Source organism: Bacillus rossius, chromosome 12 (assembly GCF_032445375.1).
Source record: "Bacillus rossius redtenbacheri isolate Brsri chromosome 12, Brsri_v3, whole genome shotgun sequence".
NCBI lineage: Eukaryota > Metazoa > Arthropoda > Insecta > Phasmatodea > Bacillidae > Bacillus > Bacillus rossius.
Genome location: NC_086339.1, coordinates 7,795,498 through 7,815,011, shown reverse-complemented (window position 1 = coordinate 7,815,011; position 19,514 = coordinate 7,795,498). Strand labels below are relative to the sequence as shown.

The 19,514-nt window shown below is 41.7% G+C and overlaps 1 protein-coding gene across 1 annotated transcript in view; it reads right to left on the bottom strand.

Moving 5' to 3' along the window:
• The window catches only part of LOC134537243 (zwei Ig domain protein zig-8-like), a 474,593-nt gene that overhangs the window by 74,890 nt on the left and 380,189 nt on the right, over window positions 1-19,514 (bottom strand). The gene's annotated exons all lie outside the window — the stretch shown is intronic.

Genomic DNA, 19,514 nt, shown 5'->3' with positions numbered 1-19,514 from the left:
GCATTCTGATTTCTAACTAAGACTTAGTTCTCGTAACTTGTGTTACCAAATGTGCTGCCTTTTTGATGGTGCTTCCAAAATGTGCTTCCTTCTTTTGTTGATGGTGCTTCCAAATGTGCTTCCTTTTTTGATTGTGCTTCCCAAATGTGCTGCCTTTTTTATGGTGCTTCCAAAATGTGCTTCCTTTTTTGATTGTGCTTCCAAAATGTGCTTCCTTTTTGTTGATTGGGCTTCCGATTGTGCGTTGTTTCTATGATTGTGCTTCCTTTTTCGTTGAATGTGCTTCCAAATGTGCTTCCTTTTTCGTTGAATGTGCTTCCAAATGTGCTTCCTTTTTGTGGATTGTGCTTCCAAATGTGCTTCCTTTTTGTGATTGTGCTTCCAAATGTGCTTCCTTTTTGTGGATTGTGCTTCCAAATGTGCTTCCTTTTTGTGATTGTGCTTCCAAATGTGCTTCCTTTTTGTGATTGTGCTTCCGATTGTGCTTCCTTTTCTATGAATGTGCTTCCGATTGTGCTTCCTTTTTGTTGATGGTGTTTACAAATGTGCTGCCTTTTCGTTGTCGGTGCTGCCAAATGTGCTGCATTTTCGTAGTCGGTGCTTCCAAATGTGCTGCCTTTTCGTAGTCTGTGCTTCCAAATGTGCTGCCTTTTCGTTGATGGTGCTTCCGTTTTGTTGATTGCGCGTAGTAAAATATGTAGTGACTGAATATTTACTAGTTCAATACCTCTTGGTGTTACTAAAATATTTTTCAAGGTCGCTTGGTCCTTTAGTATGTATAAAAATTTCATGATGGTCTAAATGACTGTAATTATCTAAAGACGAAGAAGGTCCTGCGGTTCTGAAATGACTAGCCTATACGTCTGATATTGTCATGACTCGGTCTCATGGTCCATAGACAATTGGCCTGTATGTGTGGCTTTGTACATGAACGATTTATAGGTTATTCAGATTATCGAATAATTAGACTTTCATGTAAGGCATAGCGGTACTGTATTTAATTCGTTGGTCAGGTATATTGTCTTGAGTTGTTTTTCGTAGAGTGAATGATTAATAAATTCCACGAAAGGTAATGGAAAATAAAATATTAAATATATTTAATATTTAGTTACACCTGTCACTGATCAAGCAGTGCGTTCATTACTTCTGGAACTATTAAGCAAAGTATAATGTTATTTATATCAATTTTCTCTTTATTATGTATTTCAGAGTATATTATACTCTATGTAACTTGGATGTCCAGGCCCGATCTCAAGACACAATGCGAGCATGCTTAGGGCTTGGATGGTTGATCACCTCGTTCGAATGTTGGAGGCCGCCAGCAAGGCGGGGGGACAACAACGGAAGCAACGGTACACGTGACTGGACTGGAGGGGGGTCCTAGCGGTATAAATTGAGGTCAACACCCTAGACACAGCAGTCAACACATAGTCGTGTGGGTATAGAGCTGCTGCTACAAATTCAAGCAAATGCTGTTCGATCCAACTGCAAAGTACGCGGAAGTAACTCCAGGATTCTGCCGTGTGCACTACGTCACCGAGGATGGTTACTTCAACTAGAGGTCTGCAACTTCGGTCATCACTGGGCCAGTGATTGTGACGAGGAGGCTCCGGACATAATCGAGACATCCTGCAACAAGGTAGATTGTGTCGTCCATTATCTAAGACCTGACAGTACATTACCGGCTTAGTCTCGTCTCGACCTCCATGACGAAATGTGTAAACCTCCAAGGCTTCTCTAGTCAGTATGGGTTTATTATCAAGGAACTTAGCATTGCAGATGAAGAAGGAAATGTAATAACATGTAACTTTCAACCTCCATTTGAATGGCGATATCTCACCAGGAAGCATCAAAAAACAAATGCTTGGCTCACTAGAAATTTTCATGGTTTACATTGGGAACACGGACTCTTTCCTTATGCTTCAATACCCAACATATTGGCAAGTCATTTCACCGGCCCTGTATTGGTTGTAGGAATAGAGCAGAAACGGTGGCTAACTAACTATTGTAAGCATCATGTGCTAATATTAGATGTACAAGCAGAATATGACTGTCCATCATTGAAAGAATTAAATAAATTGTACACGTGCAATAATACATGTCCAGGTTCGATCTCAAGACACAATGCGAGCATGCTTAGGGCTTGGATGGTTGATCACCGTGTTGGAATGTTGTATCCAAGTGATACGACCCTCGCCTCGTGCGATGGCAGTCGAGCTGAAACTGTGGTGGTGTAAGGACCTACAGCAGAAGTAGTTAACCAAGATGTCTAACTTTCAACCGAACAGGATATACTCCAGTGTAACGCCTGGGCTAGGCACTGTTGATTATAGTGAGTGGATCGACGGTGTTTTAAAACATTTTTCGGAGAGTTGTGACGCTGTGTTTCACGTGAAACAGGTTTTAAACCCAGGACCTCAAGATACACCTCTAGAAGTTATCAACTGCCTGGGCTATGGACATTGTAGTGTGAATATGATGAGAGACGATACAGTTCTCCCTGCAACACCTGAAGAGGTTTTCGCACATGCATTCAACCTACCAGCTATTCGGTCACCACCAGCATCTGAGAGAGAAGTAGTTGCCTTGTTTGACCGAGCCACTCAGAACGCATTTGCTTCCGCACTCAACTACTGTTATTGGTGTCGTAACAATCGACGTGAAACTGAAATAAACTCAGCCAACCACGAAACTCAGACGATGCTACAGTGTTTTAACTTTCAGTTAGTCGCGGAATCTTTTCGCGAAATATGCATGCCCCTACGGATGCATAACCACGTTCCAGAGGCTGTCAGGTTAGACTGGAAAGCCCTTTGTGCGGTCGGGACGGTGCCATCACTCCATTGGCTGCTGTACTCGCGAGAAGTCCAGACTGGTCGTCTCGTGATTGGAGCTTCTCTGTGGTTGCGAGTCCGTCACCGAGTTGAGAATCCTCCTTGGAAGAGGGAGAGGGGGGCGTGCCACTCAAACTGTCTTGTCCAATCGGATAAGGAGACTAAACTGCACGAAAGAGAGTGAGTGTGTGTAAATCTGTTGTCATCTACTTGTTCACGAGATCTAATCAATTACTAGAGACCTGAAAAATTCGCGGGTTCATTTTTCGATAGGCTAGAATCCAAATACATTTGCCTTTTTTTTTTTGCTGCTTCAGTGTTTGGGCAACAGTTTATCTGAAGGACTCTGGACCAATGAAAAACGTTCGACAAAGGAAGTATCGAATCACAAGCTTCCCCGTTAACACGCGTCACGAGTCAGTAGCCAATCAGCAGGTGTAATCTGCACAAGTACATAGAGGATCATGGAGTCTATCCTAGAGGTAATTGAAAACGCGAATTTTTCCGGTCCCTATCAATTACCTGGTTTTTAAATATCGATAAAATAAGTTGAAGCGTTTCGAAAACCACCCTGGTACAAAATATTTCCCTGCAAAAAAAATCCCTAATAATAAAACCAGGTTGGCGATTATACACCTCTCCTTTCCCCCCTTCTCCCAATCCTTCGATCTCTCGAGGACCGCGAAAATTATAATGCAAAATTGTCGTGTTGCTGGTCGTTAGCGAAGTCTACCATCGCTCCTCGGTTATAAACGGCCGGCGGTGCGCTATCGTGCGAAGTTTTAATTGGGCGGAGGGGAAACTTCTGCGCGGGCCGGCACGGATAGACCGTTGGCATCCCTGCCTCGCCCCACCACCGAGGCCCGACTTCCCCTCTCCCCTCCTCAACCCTTGCGGCCGGCTCCGCGCGGCTTGCAACTTCCTGGAATGTTTACATTACCGTGCAATTAGGACGAGAAAAAAAAAACAGGAGGGAACGCCTTGGGCTGGAACTCCAGAAGAGCAGTGCGCAGATAAGAGTTCTCTTATCTGCGAGGATTCAGCACTTATCAGGAATATACGGCCACCGGACGTTGCGTGTCTGGATACTCTCGGCAAAACATTTTCTGAAATTTCACAAGGACAAAAACTTTTCCAGGATAAAATTATACCTTCCTGTTAAATTCTTGACTTATATAAACCAATATGGTATTTTGTATTCCTGGGCACACATACAGGAAAGACCACGCTATTTGAAAACTGCTCATGATATACGAATGTTAGCTGTTTACAAACTTCATTTAAGAATAAGAAGTAGGAAAATACCGGTTCTGGGACAGGCGCAGGATCCAGGATCCGGCGGCCATCTTGGATGACGTCATCTAATCCGTATGCTAATCCATGCTAATCCGTATGCTAATCTATGCTAATCTATGCTAATCCTTGCCAATCTATGCTAATCCATGCCAATCTATGCCAATCCGTATGCCAATCTATGCTAATCCGTATGCCAATCTATGCCAATTCGTATGCCAATCTATGCTAATTCGTATGCCCATCTATGCTAATCCATATGCCAATCTATGCTAATCCATATGTTAATCCATGCTAATCCATGCTAATCCATCCGCCATTTTGTATTTCTAGAAATTTCCACCAACTTCGAATCGTGACGTCACCGCTGCACTTTTCGTCACGGCCGCCATCTTGGATTCGAATTTTTTTTTTTTCGAACTTCATCTTTTCGAAATTCGATGTAATCATCAGCTGCCATCTTGTTTCGTCTGCTGGTGGCCGCCATCTTGTTTTCGTCTGCTGGAGGCAGCCATCTTGTGACGTCATATAGTTCTGTTGGTCGCCACCAGATAGCAGCAGGGATTATTTTATTTTTTTCTTTAACTAAAATATTTTCAGTGCCGAGGCTGGGATTCGATCCATGGGACGTGAAAACGTCCAGGATGTCGTGGTTACGAGGCGGACGCCTTGACCACTAGACCACGAGACCAATTGGGATATGGTGGAATAAATAATCTATATATGCTACGTACTGACGGCAAGTTTATGATAAATGGGGGGAGGGTGTTTTTGCCTTCCTTAATGCATACCTAAGGCGCCACATTTGAAATTAAAATTATTATACAGCCGCCATCTTTAATTCCAGCACAGACTACCAGATGGCGCTAAATTCAAAAAATTAGTTGCCAGAGGCGCCGCCATCTTGGTTCTCAAGTTGGCTGGTAGATGTCGCTAGTATCGCGCGCCAAATTCAAAAATTAGTTGCCAGAGGCGCCGCCATCTTGGTTCTCAAGTTGGCTGGTAGATGTCGCTAGTATCGCGCGCCAAATTCAAAAATTAGTTGCCAGAGACGCCGCCATCTTGGTTCTCAAGTTGGCTGGTAGATGTCGCTAGTATCGCGCGCCAAATTCAAAAATTAGTTGCCAGAGGCACCGCCATCTTGGTTCTCAAGTTGACTGGTAGATGGCGCCACCGTCGCCATATTTTAGTTCATACAATCGATACCAGATGACGCCACCATCGCCATCTTTAGTTCCTAGTGTTGCTACCAGAGTGTGCAACCATCGCCATCTTTAATTCTTAAAGTTACTGCCGGATGGCGCCAAGTGTTATGTAGTCAGTCTAGACAAGTCAGATAAGTTTGGAACCTGTAGCCATATTATTATTAATTAATAATGTATGTTTATTAAATATGATAGAGTATTTATAAAATATTGGTGTTGTGTAGAGACTCTCTCTTCTTCTCGTAGTGGCGGAAGACATCTCGAAGGTAGTGTTAGAATTTATGTATTAAAGCAATCACTCTAGCTGAGGAGACTAATAACTTATAGTTACAATTCAATAATAGCGGCAATTAAATGTTTTGAAATTAAAGCAAACAACGTAAATGTTAAACACATATTTATTTAAATCTTATTACAAACAGCAAGGGGTAAGAACAATTGATGATTTAAAAGAAGTAAATAACGAGTACCTAATAAAATCACATAATATTCACACACTACACATCATAGTGACAAAGGCAACATTAACTCGAGACCCAATACCTAAATATTAAGCATAACTACAAGTTACATAGAGTATAATAAACTCTGAAATACATATTAAAGAGAAAATTGATATAAATAACATTATACTTTGCTCAATAGTTCCAGAAGTAATGAACGTACAGCTACACGGGCAATCTCAACAGTTCTTTCATCACTAGTGTTTTCTGTGGAACATACTTGAGTGGTGTCTTCACTGATCGGACCTAGATGACTGAGATCTCGGGTTCGACTCTTGCGAGATGTAGGAAGGCGAAGCTGACGCCGGCGTTTAGGCTGGACTGCTACTGATGTAGTAGGTGCTGGCGATGTAGCACCCATCTGGGTACAGGCAGTTGATGTCTGTACTGGCGAAGTCTGGCCACATGCAGATGCTGGTGGTGACCGAATAGCTGGTAGGTTGAATGCATGTGCGAAAACCTCTTCAGGTGTTGCAGGGAGAACTGTATCGTCTCTCATCATATTCACACTACAATGTCCATAGCCCAGGCAGTTGATAACTTCTAGAGGTGTATCTTGAGGTCCTGGGTTTAAAACCTGTTTCACGTGAAACACAGCGTCACAACTCTCCGAAAAATGTTTTAAAACACCGTCGATCCACTCACTATAATCAACAGTGCCTAGCCCAGGCGTTACACTGGAGTATATCCTGTTCGGTTGAAAGTTAGACATCTTGGTTAACTACTTCTGCTGTAGGTCCTTACACCACCACAGTTTCAGCTCGACTGCCATCGCACGAGGCGAGGGTCGTATCACTTGGATACAACATTCCAACACGGTGATCAACCATCCAAGCCCTAAGCATGCTCGCATTGTGTCTTGAGATCGAACCTGGACATGTATTATTGCACGTGTACAATTTATTTAATTCTTTCAATGATGGACAGTCATATTCTGCTTGTACATCTAATATTAGCACATGATGCTTACAATAGTTAGTTAGCCACCGTTTCTGCTCTATTCCTACAACCAATACAGGGCCGGTGAAATGACTTGCCAATATGTTGGGTATTGAAGCATAAGGAAAGAGTCCGTGTTCCCAATGTAAACCATGAAAATTTCTAGTGAGCCAAGCATTTGTTTTTTGATGCTTCCTGGTGAGATATCGCCATTCAAATGGAGGTTGAAAGTTACGTGTTATTACATTTCCTTCTTCATCTGCAATGCTAAGTTCCTTGATAATAAACCCATACTGACTAGAGAAGCCTTGGAGGTTTACACATTTCGTCATGGAGGTCGAGACGAGACTAAGCCGGTAATGTACTGTCAGGTCTTAGATAATGGACGACACAATCTACCTTGTTGCAGGATGTCTCGATTATGTCCGGAGCCTCCTCGTCACAATCACTGGCCCAGTGATGACCGAAGTTGCAGACCTCTAGTTGAAGTAACCATCCTCGGTGACGTAGTGCACACGGCAGAATCCTGGAGTTACTTCCGCGTACTTTGCAGTTGGATCGAACAGCATTTGCTTGAATTTGTAGCAGCAGCTCTATACCCACACGACTATGTGTTGACTGCTGTGTCTAGGGTGTTGACCTCAATTTATACCGCTAGGACCCCCCTCCAGTCCAGTCACGTGTACCGTTGCTTCCGTTGTTGTCCCCCCGCCTTGCTGGCGGCCTCCAACATTCGAACGAGGTGATCAACCATCCAAGCCCTAAGCATGCTCGCATTGTGTCTTGAGATCGGGCCTGGACATCCAAGTTACATAGAGTATAATATACTCTGAAATACATAATAAAGAGAAAATTGATATAAATAACATTATACTTTGCTTAATAGTTCCAGAAGTAATGAACGCACTGCTTGATCAGTGACAGGTGTAACTAAATATTAAATATATTTAATATTTTATTTTCCATTACCTTTCGTGGAATTTATTAATCATTCACTCTACGAAAAACAACTCAAGACAATATACCTGACCAACGAATTAAATACAGTACCGCTATGCCTTACATGAAAGTCTAATTATTCGATAATCTGAATAACCTATAAATCGTTCATGTACAAAGCCACACATACAGGCCAATTGTCTATGGACCATGAGACCGAGTCATGACAATATCAGACGTATAGGCTAGTCATTTCAGAACCGCAGGACCTTCTTCGTCTTTAGATAATTACAGTCATTTAGACCATCATGAAATTTTTATACATACTAAAGGACCAAGCGACCTTGAAAAATATTTTAGTAACACCAAGAGGTATTGAACTAGTAAATATTCAGTCACTACATATTTTACTACGCGCAATCAACAAAACGGAAGCACCATCAACGAAAAGGCAGCACATTTGGAAGCACAGACTACGAAAAGGCAGCACATTTGGAAGCACCGACTACGAAAATGCAGCACATTTGGCAGCACCGACAACGAAAAGGCAGCACATTTGTAAACACCATCAACAAAAAGGAAGCACAATCGGAAGCACATTCATAGAAAAGGAAGCACAATCGGAAGCACAATCACAAAAAGGAAGCACATTTGGAAGCACAATCACAAAAAGGAAGCACATTTGGAAGCACAATCCACAAAAAGGAAGCACATTTGGAAGCACAATCACAAAAAGGAAGCACATTTGGAAGCACAATCCACAAAAAGGAAGCACATTTGGAAGCACATTCAACGAAAAAGGAAGCACATTTGGAAGCACATTCAACGAAAAAGGAAGCACAATCATAGAAACAACGCACAATCGGAAGCCCAATCAACAAAAAGGAAGCACATTTTGGAAGCACAATCAAAAAAGGAAGCACATTTTGGAAGCACCATAAAAAAGGCAGCACATTTGGGAAGCACAATCAAAAAAGGAAGCACATTTGGAAGCACCATCAACAAAAGAAGGAAGCACATTTTGGAAGCACCATCAAAAAGGCAGCACATTTGGTAACACAAGTTACGAGAACTAAGTCTTAGTTAGAAATCAGAATGCAAGAAATAAAAACATTTAATTTTTACTTTTAATATTTAATTTATTTCTTAAGATTATACAAATAGAAGTAAAATAAGTCATTATTGTATGTAGCCAGCTTTCCTCAGTTCTTCGAGTATGAAGGATATTTCTTTTATGCACGAATAGTTTCCTGCACAAAGCGAGCCATGTAGAAGTCTTAGCCGGTCAACCAATAAGTTTGGATCTTTCCACGATGTGTAATCAATCTCTTCTACTACCATCTCACTTGCTTGTTTATTATAAATACTTTTAATATCACAATCGTCCCAGTGATCATAATAAGCGTTATCAGATTTATTTATTATAACACGTCGTTTCCATCGTTTCGGTCTCAGGACATCGTTACATTCTTCTATCTTGTCAGCTTTAGGTGCTTCATCACAGTCTATGCTTTTGTTAACAGCCTCAGAGTCACTGTAACAATCACTGTAGAAGGCATCCTCTTCACCCAGATTACCATATGAATTCGATATCGATGATGTCGAAGTGCCATTATCGTCTTCATGCTTCCTTTTTAGGAGTCCATCATCATTTTTACAAAGTAAGAAAGATCTACTTGAATTCGGCTGGAATGTATTCTCACTTTTCACGTTAAGGATTCTTCCATTGTCTTCATTCTTCCATAAATCATCATCGACCTTCAATTTAAGTTTTTCGTCGAGATCGGAAGAGCCACGAACATAATCTCTCTCAAGACAAGGAAAATTATTGTCGTAATGCAGATCACTATTCCTTAGTCTAGTAGCATCGTTGTACTCTGGCTTGTAAGCAGGCTTAACGTTACAAGTTCTGTCATGTCTTTTTAAGCTCTCTCTCCGCGTAAACGACTTGCTACATCGAACGCAACTTATCATATTGCGTAGTGGATTTTTAACACAGTCATTCTTCTGGTGTTGTCTTCCATTCTTACTCAAGATAAATTCTTTGCTGCAAAACTTACACCTGTGTCCTTTCGATACAGCGACAGACACCGAATCAGGATTCATATTAGTTACTGTGACTAATGTTAGATACAAACAGACAGTTTTCCAATTGGAACCATTACTTAAATATAATTTTTTAAATATTTCTTAAGCGAGAGTTATCTCATGCAAAGGTACTTGTTGTAAGTAGTTCTGCTTTTCAACAACAGATGACACCACGTATTGCTTGCAGGTAAATATTATTTATTTCTTTCATGCGGGATGCAGGATTCTCACTAACGATCGCAATACAGGGATGGCATCGCTAGACTCCAAGGAGAAGGTAGTTTGTTCATCCAGTTAGTGTTTCTCAAATTTCTCAGGGTATATATTATTATTTGACTGAATAATGATTTTTTTTTTAAATTCCACCTAATAAAAATAAAATAGAAGCACTCAGAGAAAACCATCAGGAATGATGTCGTTTATAAACATCATAAATTACCATTTTTTTTTAAATATTCCAAATTTAATCCTGCTTAAGCAAAGAGTTCACAAGCGGGCTTGTGCTAGAACTCTCATGTTGCTTAAGCAAAGAGTTCACAAGCCCGCTTGTGCTAGAACTCTCATGTTGCTTAAGCAAAGAGTTCACAAGCCCGCTTGTGCTAGAACTCTCATGTTGCTTAAGCAAAGAGTTCACAAGCCCGCTTGTGCTAGAACTCTCATGTTGCTTAAGCAAAGAGTTCACAAGCCCGCTTGTGCTAGAACTCTCATGTTGCTTAAGCAAAGAGTTCACAAGCCCGCTTGTGCTAGAACTCTCATGTTGCTTAAGCAAAGAGTTCACAAGCCCGCTTGTGCTAGAACTCTCATGTTGCTTAAGCAAAGAGTTCACAAGCCCGCTTGTGCTAGAACTCTCATGTTGCTTAAGCAAAGAGTTCACAAGCCCGCTTGTGAAATCTTTGCTTAAGCAGGATTAAATTTGGAATATTTAAAAAAAAATGGTAATTTATGATGTTTATAAACGACATCATTCCTGATGGTTTTCTCTGAGTGCTTCTATTTTATTTTTATTAGGTGGAATTTAAAAAAAAAATCATTATTCAGTCAAATAATAATATATACCCTGAGAAATTTGAGAAACACTAACTGGATGAACAAACTACCTTCTCCTTGGAGTCTAGCGATGCCATCCCTGTATTGCGATCGTTAGTGAGAATCCTGCATCCCGCATGAAAGAAATAAATAATATTTACCTGCAAGCAATACGTGGTGTCATCTGTTGTTGAAAAGCAGAACTACTTACAACAAGTACCTTTGCATGAGATAACTCTCGCTTAAGAAATATTTAAAAAATTATATTTAAGTAATGGTTCCAATTGGAAAACTGTCTGTTTGTATCTAACATTAGTCACAGTAACTAATATGAATCCTGATTCGGTGTCTGTCGCTGTATCGAAAGGACACAGGTGTAAGTTTTGCAGCAAAGAATTTATCTTGAGTAAGAATGGAAGACAACACCAGAAGAATGACTGAGTTAAAAATCCACTACGCAATATGATAAGTTGCGTTCGATGTAGCAAGTCGTTTACGCGGAGAGAGAGCTTAAAAAGACATGACAGAACTTGTAACGTTAAGCCTGCTTACAAGCCAGAGTACAACGATGCTACTAGACTAAGGAATAGTGATCTGCATTACGACAATAATTTTCCTTGTCTTGAGAGAGATTATGTTCGTGGCTCTTCCGATCTCGACGAAAAACTTAAATTGAAGGTCGATGATGATTTATGGAAGAATGAAGACAATGGAAGAATCCTTAACGTGAAAAGTGAGAATACATTCCAGCCGAATTCAAGTAGATCTTTCTTACTTTGTAAAAATGATGATGGACTCCTAAAAAGGAAGCATGAAGACGATAATGGCACTTCGACATCATCGATATCGAATTCATATGGTAATCTGGGTGAAGAGGATGCCTTCTACAGTGATTGTTACAGTGACTCTGAGGCTGTTAACAAAAGCATAGACTGTGATGAAGCACCTAAAGCTGACAAGATAGAAGAATGTAACGATGTCCTGAGACCGAAACGATGGAAACGACGTGTTATAATAAATAAATCTGATAACGCTTATTATGATCACTGGGACGATTGTGATATTAAAAGTATTTATAATAAACAAGCAAGTGAGATGGTAGTAGAAGAGATTGATTACACATCGTGGAAAGATCCAAACTTATTGGTTGACCGGCTAAGACTTCTACATGGCTCGCTTTGTGCAGGAAACTATTCGTGCATAAAAGAAATATCCTTCATACTCGAAGAACTGAGGAAAGCTGGCTACATACAATAATGACTTATTTTACTTCTATTTGTATAATCTTAAGAAATAAATTAAATATTAAAAGTAAAAATTAAATGTTTTTATTTCTTGCATTCTGATTTCTAACTAAGACTTAGTTCTCGTAACTTGTGTTACCAAATGTGCTGCCTTTTTGATGGTGCTTCCAAAATGTGCTTCCTTCTTTTGTTGATGGTGCTTCCAAATGTGCTTCCTTTTTTGATTGTGCTTCCCAAATGTGCTGCCTTTTTTATGGTGCTTCCAAAATGTGCTTCCTTTTTTGATTGTGCTTCCAAAATGTGCTTCCTTTTTGTTGATTGGGCTTCCGATTGTGCGTTGTTTCTATGATTGTGCTTCCTTTTTCGTTGAATGTGCTTCCAAATGTGCTTCCTTTTTCGTTGAATGTGCTTCCAAATGTGCTTCCTTTTTGTGGATTGTGCTTCCAAATGTGCTTCCTTTTTGTGATTGTGCTTCCAAATGTGCTTCCTTTTTGTGGATTGTGCTTCCAAATGTGCTTCCTTTTTGTGATTGTGCTTCCAAATGTGCTTCCTTTTTGTGATTGTGCTTCCGATTGTGCTTCCTTTTCTATGAATGTGCTTCCGATTGTGCTTCCTTTTTGTTGATGGTGTTTACAAATGTGCTGCCTTTTCGTTGTCGGTGCTGCCAAATGTGCTGCATTTTCGTAGTCGGTGCTTCCAAATGTGCTGCCTTTTCGTAGTCTGTGCTTCCAAATGTGCTGCCTTTTCGTTGATGGTGCTTCCGTTTTGTTGATTGCGCGTAGTAAAATATGTAGTGACTGAATATTTACTAGTTCAATACCTCTTGGTGTTACTAAAATATTTTTCAAGGTCGCTTGGTCCTTTAGTATGTATAAAAATTTCATGATGGTCTAAATGACTGTAATTATCTAAAGACGAAGAAGGTCCTGCGGTTCTGAAATGACTAGCCTATACGTCTGATATTGTCATGACTCGGTCTCATGGTCCATAGACAATTGGCCTGTATGTGTGGCTTTGTACATGAACGATTTATAGGTTATTCAGATTATGGAATAATTAGACTTTCATGTAAGGCATAGCGGTACTGTATTTAATTCGTTGGTCAGGTATATTGTCTTGAGTTGTTTTTCGTAGAGTGAATGATTAATAAATTCCACGAAAGGTAATGGAAAATAAAATATTAAATATATTTAATATTTAGTTACACCTGTCACTGATCAAGCAGTGCGTTCATTACTTCTGGAACTATTAAGCAAAGTATAATGTTATTTATATCAATTTTCTCTTTATTATGTATTTCAGAGTATATTATACTCTATGTAACTTGGATGTCCAGGCCCGATCTCAAGACACAATGCGAGCATGCTTAGGGCTTGGATGGTTGATCACCTCGTTCGAATGTTGGAGGCCGCCAGCAAGGCGGGGGGACAACAACGGAAGCAACGGTACACGTGACTGGACTGGAGGGGGGTCCTAGCGGTATAAATTGAGGTCAACACCCTAGACACAGCAGTCAACACATAGTCGTGTGGGTATAGAGCTGCTGCTACAAATTCAAGCAAATGCTGTTCGATCCAACTGCAAAGTACGCGGAAGTAACTCCAGGATTCTGCCGTGTGCACTACGTCACCGAGGATGGTTACTTCAACTAGAGGTCTGCAACTTCGGTCATCACTGGGCCAGTGATTGTGACGAGGAGGCTCCGGACATAATCGAGACATCCTGCAACAAGGTAGATTGTGTCGTCCATTATCTAAGACCTGACAGTACATTACCGGCTTAGTCTCGTCTCGACCTCCATGACGAAATGTGTAAACCTCCAAGGCTTCTCTAGTCAGTATGGGTTTATTATCAAGGAACTTAGCATTGCAGATGAAGAAGGAAATGTAATAACATGTAACTTTCAACCTCCATTTGAATGGCGATATCTCACCAGGAAGCATCAAAAAACAAATGCTTGGCTCACTAGAAATTTTCATGGTTTACATTGGGAACACGGACTCTTTCCTTATGCTTCAATACCCAACATATTGGCAAGTCATTTCACCGGCCCTGTATTGGTTGTAGGAATAGAGCAGAAACGGTGGCTAACTAACTATTGTAAGCATCATGTGCTAATATTAGATGTACAAGCAGAATATGACTGTCCATCATTGAAAGAATTAAATAAATTGTACACGTGCAATAATACATGTCCAGGTTCGATCTCAAGACACAATGCGAGCATGCTTAGGGCTTGGATGGTTGATCACCGTGTTGGAATGTTGTATCCAAGTGATACGACCCTCGCCTCGTGCGATGGCAGTCGAGCTGAAACTGTGGTGGTGTAAGGACCTACAGCAGAAGTAGTTAACCAAGATGTCTAACTTTCAACCGAACAGGATATACTCCAGTGTAACGCCTGGGCTAGGCACTGTTGATTATAGTGAGTGGATCGACGGTGTTTTAAAACATTTTTCGGAGAGTTGTGACGCTGTGTTTCACGTGAAACAGGTTTTAAACCCAGGACCTCAAGATACACCTCTAGAAGTTATCAACTGCCTGGGCTATGGACATTGTAGTGTGAATATGATGAGAGACGATACAGTTCTCCCTGCAACACCTGAAGAGGTTTTCGCACATGCATTCAACCTACCAGCTATTCGGTCACCACCAGCATCTGCATGTGGCCAGACTTCGCCAGTACAGACATCAACTGCCTGTACCCCAGATGGGTGCTACATCGCCAGCACCTACTACATCAGTAGCAGTCCAGCCTAAACGCCGGCGTCAGCTTCGCCTTCCTACATCTCGCAAGAGTCGAACCCGAGATCTCAGTCATCTAGGTCCGATCAGTGAAGACACCACTCAAGTATGTTCCACAGAAAACACTAGTGATGAAAGAACTGTTGAGATTGCCCGTGTAGCTGTACGTTCATTACTTCTGGAACTATTGAGCAAAGTATAATGTTATTTATATCAATTTTCTCTTTAATATGTATTTCAGAGTTTATTATACTCTATGTAACTTGTAGTTATGCTTAATATTTAGGTATTGGGTCTCGAGTTAATGTTGCCTTTGTCACTATGATGTGTAGTGTGTGAATATTATGTGATTTTATTACTCGTTATTTACTTCTTTTAAATCATCAATTGTTCTTACCCCTTGCTGTTTGTAATAAGATTTAAATAAATATGTGTTTAACATTTACGTTGTTTGCTTTAATTTCAAAACATTTAATTGCCGCTATTATTGAATTGTAACTATAAGTTATTAACCTCCTCAGCTAGAGTGATTGCTTTAATACATAAATTCTAACACTACCTTCGAGATGTCTTCCGCCACTACGAGAAGAAGAGAGAGAGTCTCTACACAACACCAATATTTTATAAATACTCTATCATATTTAATAAACATACATTATTAATTAATAATAATATGGCTACAGGTTCCAAACTTATCCCGACTTGTCTAGACTGACTACATAACACTTGGCGCCATCCGGCAGTAACTTTAAGAATTAAAGATGGCGACGGTGGCGCGCTCCGGCGGTAATTTTAAGAATTAAAGATGGCGATGGTTGCACACTCTGGTAGCAACACTAGGAACTAAAGATGGCGATGGTGGCGTCATCTGGTATCGATTGTATGAACTAAAATATGGCGACGGTGGCGCCATCTACCAGTCAACTTGAGAACCAAGATGGCGGTGCCTCTGGCAACTAATTTTTGAATTTGGCGCGCGATACTAGCGACATCTACCAGCCAACTTGAGAACCAAGATGGCGGCGTCTCTGGCAACTTATTTTTGAATTTGGCGCGCGATACTAGCGACATCTACCAGCCAACTTGAGAACCAAGATGGCGGCGCCTCTGGCAACTAATTTTTGAATTTGGCGCGCGATACTAGCGACATCTACCAGCCAACTTGAGAACCAAGATGGCGGCGCCTCTGGCAACTAATTTTTTGAATTTAGCGCCATCTGGTAGTCTGTGCTGGAATTAAAGATGGCGGCTGTATAATAATTTTAATTTCAAATGTGGCGCCTTAGGTATGCATTAAGGAAGGCAAAAACACCCTCCCCCCATTTATCATAAACTTGCCGTCAGTACGTAGCATATATAGATTATTTATTCCACCATATCCCAATTGGTCTCGTGGTCTAGTGGTCAAGGCGTCCGCCTCGTAACCACGACATCCTGGACGTTTTCACGTCCCATGGATCGAATCCCAGCCTCGGCACTGAAAATATTTTAGTTAAAGAAAAAAATAAAATAATCCCTGCTGCTATCTGGTGGCGACCAACAGAACTATATGACGTCACAAGATGGCTGCCTCCAGCAGACGAAAACAAGATGGCTGCCTCCAGCAGACGAAAACAAGATGGCGGCCACCAGCAGACGAAAACAAGATGGCGGCCACCAGCAGACGAAACAAGATGGCGGCTGATGATTACATCGAATTTCGAAAAGTTGAAGTTCGAAAAAAAAAAAAAAAATTCGAATCCAAGATGGCGGCCGTGACGAAAAGTGCAACGGTGACGTCACGATTCAAAGTTGGTGGGAATTTCTAGAAATACAAAATGGCGGATGGATTAGCATGGATTAGCATGGATTAACATATGGATTAGCATAGATTGGCATATGGATTAGCATAGATGGGCATACGAATTAGCATAGATTGGCATACGAATTGGTATAGATTGGCATACGGATTAGCATAGATTGGCATACGGATTGGCATAGATTGGCATGGATTAGCATAGATTGGCAAGGATTAGCATAGATTAGCATAGATTAGCATACGGATTAGCATGGATTAGCATACGGATTAGATGACGTCATCCAAGATGGCCGCCGGATCCTGGATCCTGCGCCTGTCCCAGAACCGGTATTTTCCTACTACTAGAATACGCTAAGAAAGTTTAAGAGTGAAAACACGTGATTTCACAATAATTTCTAGACATGAAAAACACCCGGTGCAGATTCTTGAAAGCACCCAAGTGACTCACTTGCATTACACCTTTATCTTCACGTAACCACCATGTATAATGTCATAGTTTCCCTATGCAAGACGAGAAGACTTCGCGCCAGTCCACAGCCCTGCGCCTTACAGGCGATACCGCGCTAGAAGCACCAGCGAGCATCGCACCTATCATCCCGCCTCACTTACTTAAACGCCGCCCCCCCCCCCCCCCCCCCCCATGAAAACAGGATACCTATTATTTCGCCAGTTTGCAAACAGTTCTGTTCAGCAAATCCAAATTTCCAAATTTTTTGAGTCTGAAGGAAACCCGCACCAGCCGTCGAAGGACCGACGCGAGATTGCGTTCGCCATATTCCGCACCGAGACTGGCTGCTCGTATTTCTTATGGATGACGACCCTCGGGGCTACAGTATTATTCATAGTTCAGGGAGTTGCCGCTGGCCGCGGTACAGTCGCTCACTCCCTCTTCCCCCCTCCCCCAAATCCCACCTGCACAACCTCAGGCCTCAGACTAAGGATGGATGAAAGCTACAGCCAAAGACCGAACAGTAACCGAAGTGTACAGAAGTAAATTTTAGGTTATGTTCGCTCAGTGTAATAAATCATGGTTATTTCCCCCCACCCCCGGCAGGGTAAGTTAGGTTACCGCTCCTTAGATTTTCCTTTACCATTTACAAGCGCTGCGTGTAGAAATTTTTAAATTCCTCGAAAAAGTCAGTGAAAACATACGTTTTTAGTCCGCTTCACTGTTCTGAGGGTTCACGTCTCCGACGAAACAGTGGAAAGGAACTTGTACAGAATGAGTGGAATGGTTCTTAAATGTTATTCGCTATCAGACACGTTCAATAAATGTCGAGCGGTTTTGTAAATGGCGCGTTAATGTCTGGAGTTATGCGCGCCGTTTGGCAAAACGGTCAAGCAGCCACCTTATGTACGTCATCCGGAAAACAATGGGGCCGTTCCACACCGAAATCTCAAGCACCACGAAGCCAACGCTCAAAAAGCGGAAGCACAGTCCAAGCGCATTAGACGAGTGAGCTTAGGGGGGGGGGGGGGACGCACCACAACGCCGAAATACCACAACGCTGAACGTACAATAACGCCGAAAACGTACATTTTTCGGCGTTACTGTATTTCGGCGTTGTGGTACACATCAGTTTTCTAGCTGTCGGCGTTGCGGTCAATTTGGCATTCGGCGTTATGGTATTCGGCGTTATTGTACGTTCGGCATTGTGGTATTTCGGCGTTGTGGTAACGACACAGCCTAGGGTAGCTTGTCCACCAGTTCCCACTGTTTTAGTTACGGAACATTGACCTCTGCACGTAGCGCGCAAGAATAAATACATATCAATCCTGAAAGAAAAAAAAAATCACATTCCACCAGAATAGTAAAGCATTTCTTCAAAATGAACTAAATACACTGTGAAGAGCGGGAAGCCTTCATTTCACAGACGAGAGAGCCATACCCGAAGTTCCCCGAAGTTCATGCTCGCTTTTATTTCCCGTTCTATCTCATTGTACAAACCGGCGTGGCATTAAATTTTGCGGTCGATTAGGATAGGTTAGCTACATTAAAAATACTTTAAAACATTGTGGATGATTGGTTATATTAGGTAAGTATAGCTACATTAAAAATACTGTAAAATCATTTTATGGTTGCTTAGCAAATAACTTGTTAATATGTAGCTATCCAGGGCTAGGAAACCGCTTACATGATTTCACAGTATCTTTAATGTAGCTATCCTAACCAAATCAACCGTCCACAATGTGTTAAAGTATTTACAATGTAGCTAACCTAACCTTTTACAATGAACCAAAAAAAAAAAAAAAAACCGAAGATGCACGATCGGACGTTTGGCTCTCTCGTCTGTGGAAATAAGGCTTCCCGTGTAGAGCACCTTCTTTGTAATATCTTAGTATCATTAGTCTCGAAGGTGATAACTGCACACTAGCACTAGCTTGTACATATTTAAATGTAACCTTTATGTTGCTCTAAGCCTGCTACCCAGGCAGGAGCTTCTAACTACTGCGCCGCCGTGTTGTAATCCCCCCCAGAGACATTACCGCCTCTTCGCCGAGCGTGGAGCGTGGAGCGTGGAGGGGTCATGACAGTGGTGCCCCCCTCCCCCTGGCTGCTCGTGGGAATTAGCGCTAGACAGCCGGCTCTGTGTAGTAATACCGGCGGCGACATCGGCTCCCCCTGGGAGACTGCAGCGCGCGTGACTGCACCGCGAGTCGGGATGCCTACCCCTCAGGGGCTCAGCCTAGCTTCTGTCGCCGCCGGCGAGTCATCGCGGGCGACGAGGAGCTGCGGGCTGGGAATACAACATCGGAGGGACTAAAATGGATAAGATGGCAGCACTATGAGAAAACCCACCATCTCAAAGCACCGCCGCCCAGTTTCCCACTATAATATATACTACGGTTTAAACTTTTAAATTATTTATTTTATTAGGATTTTAAAACCAAAGATTTTT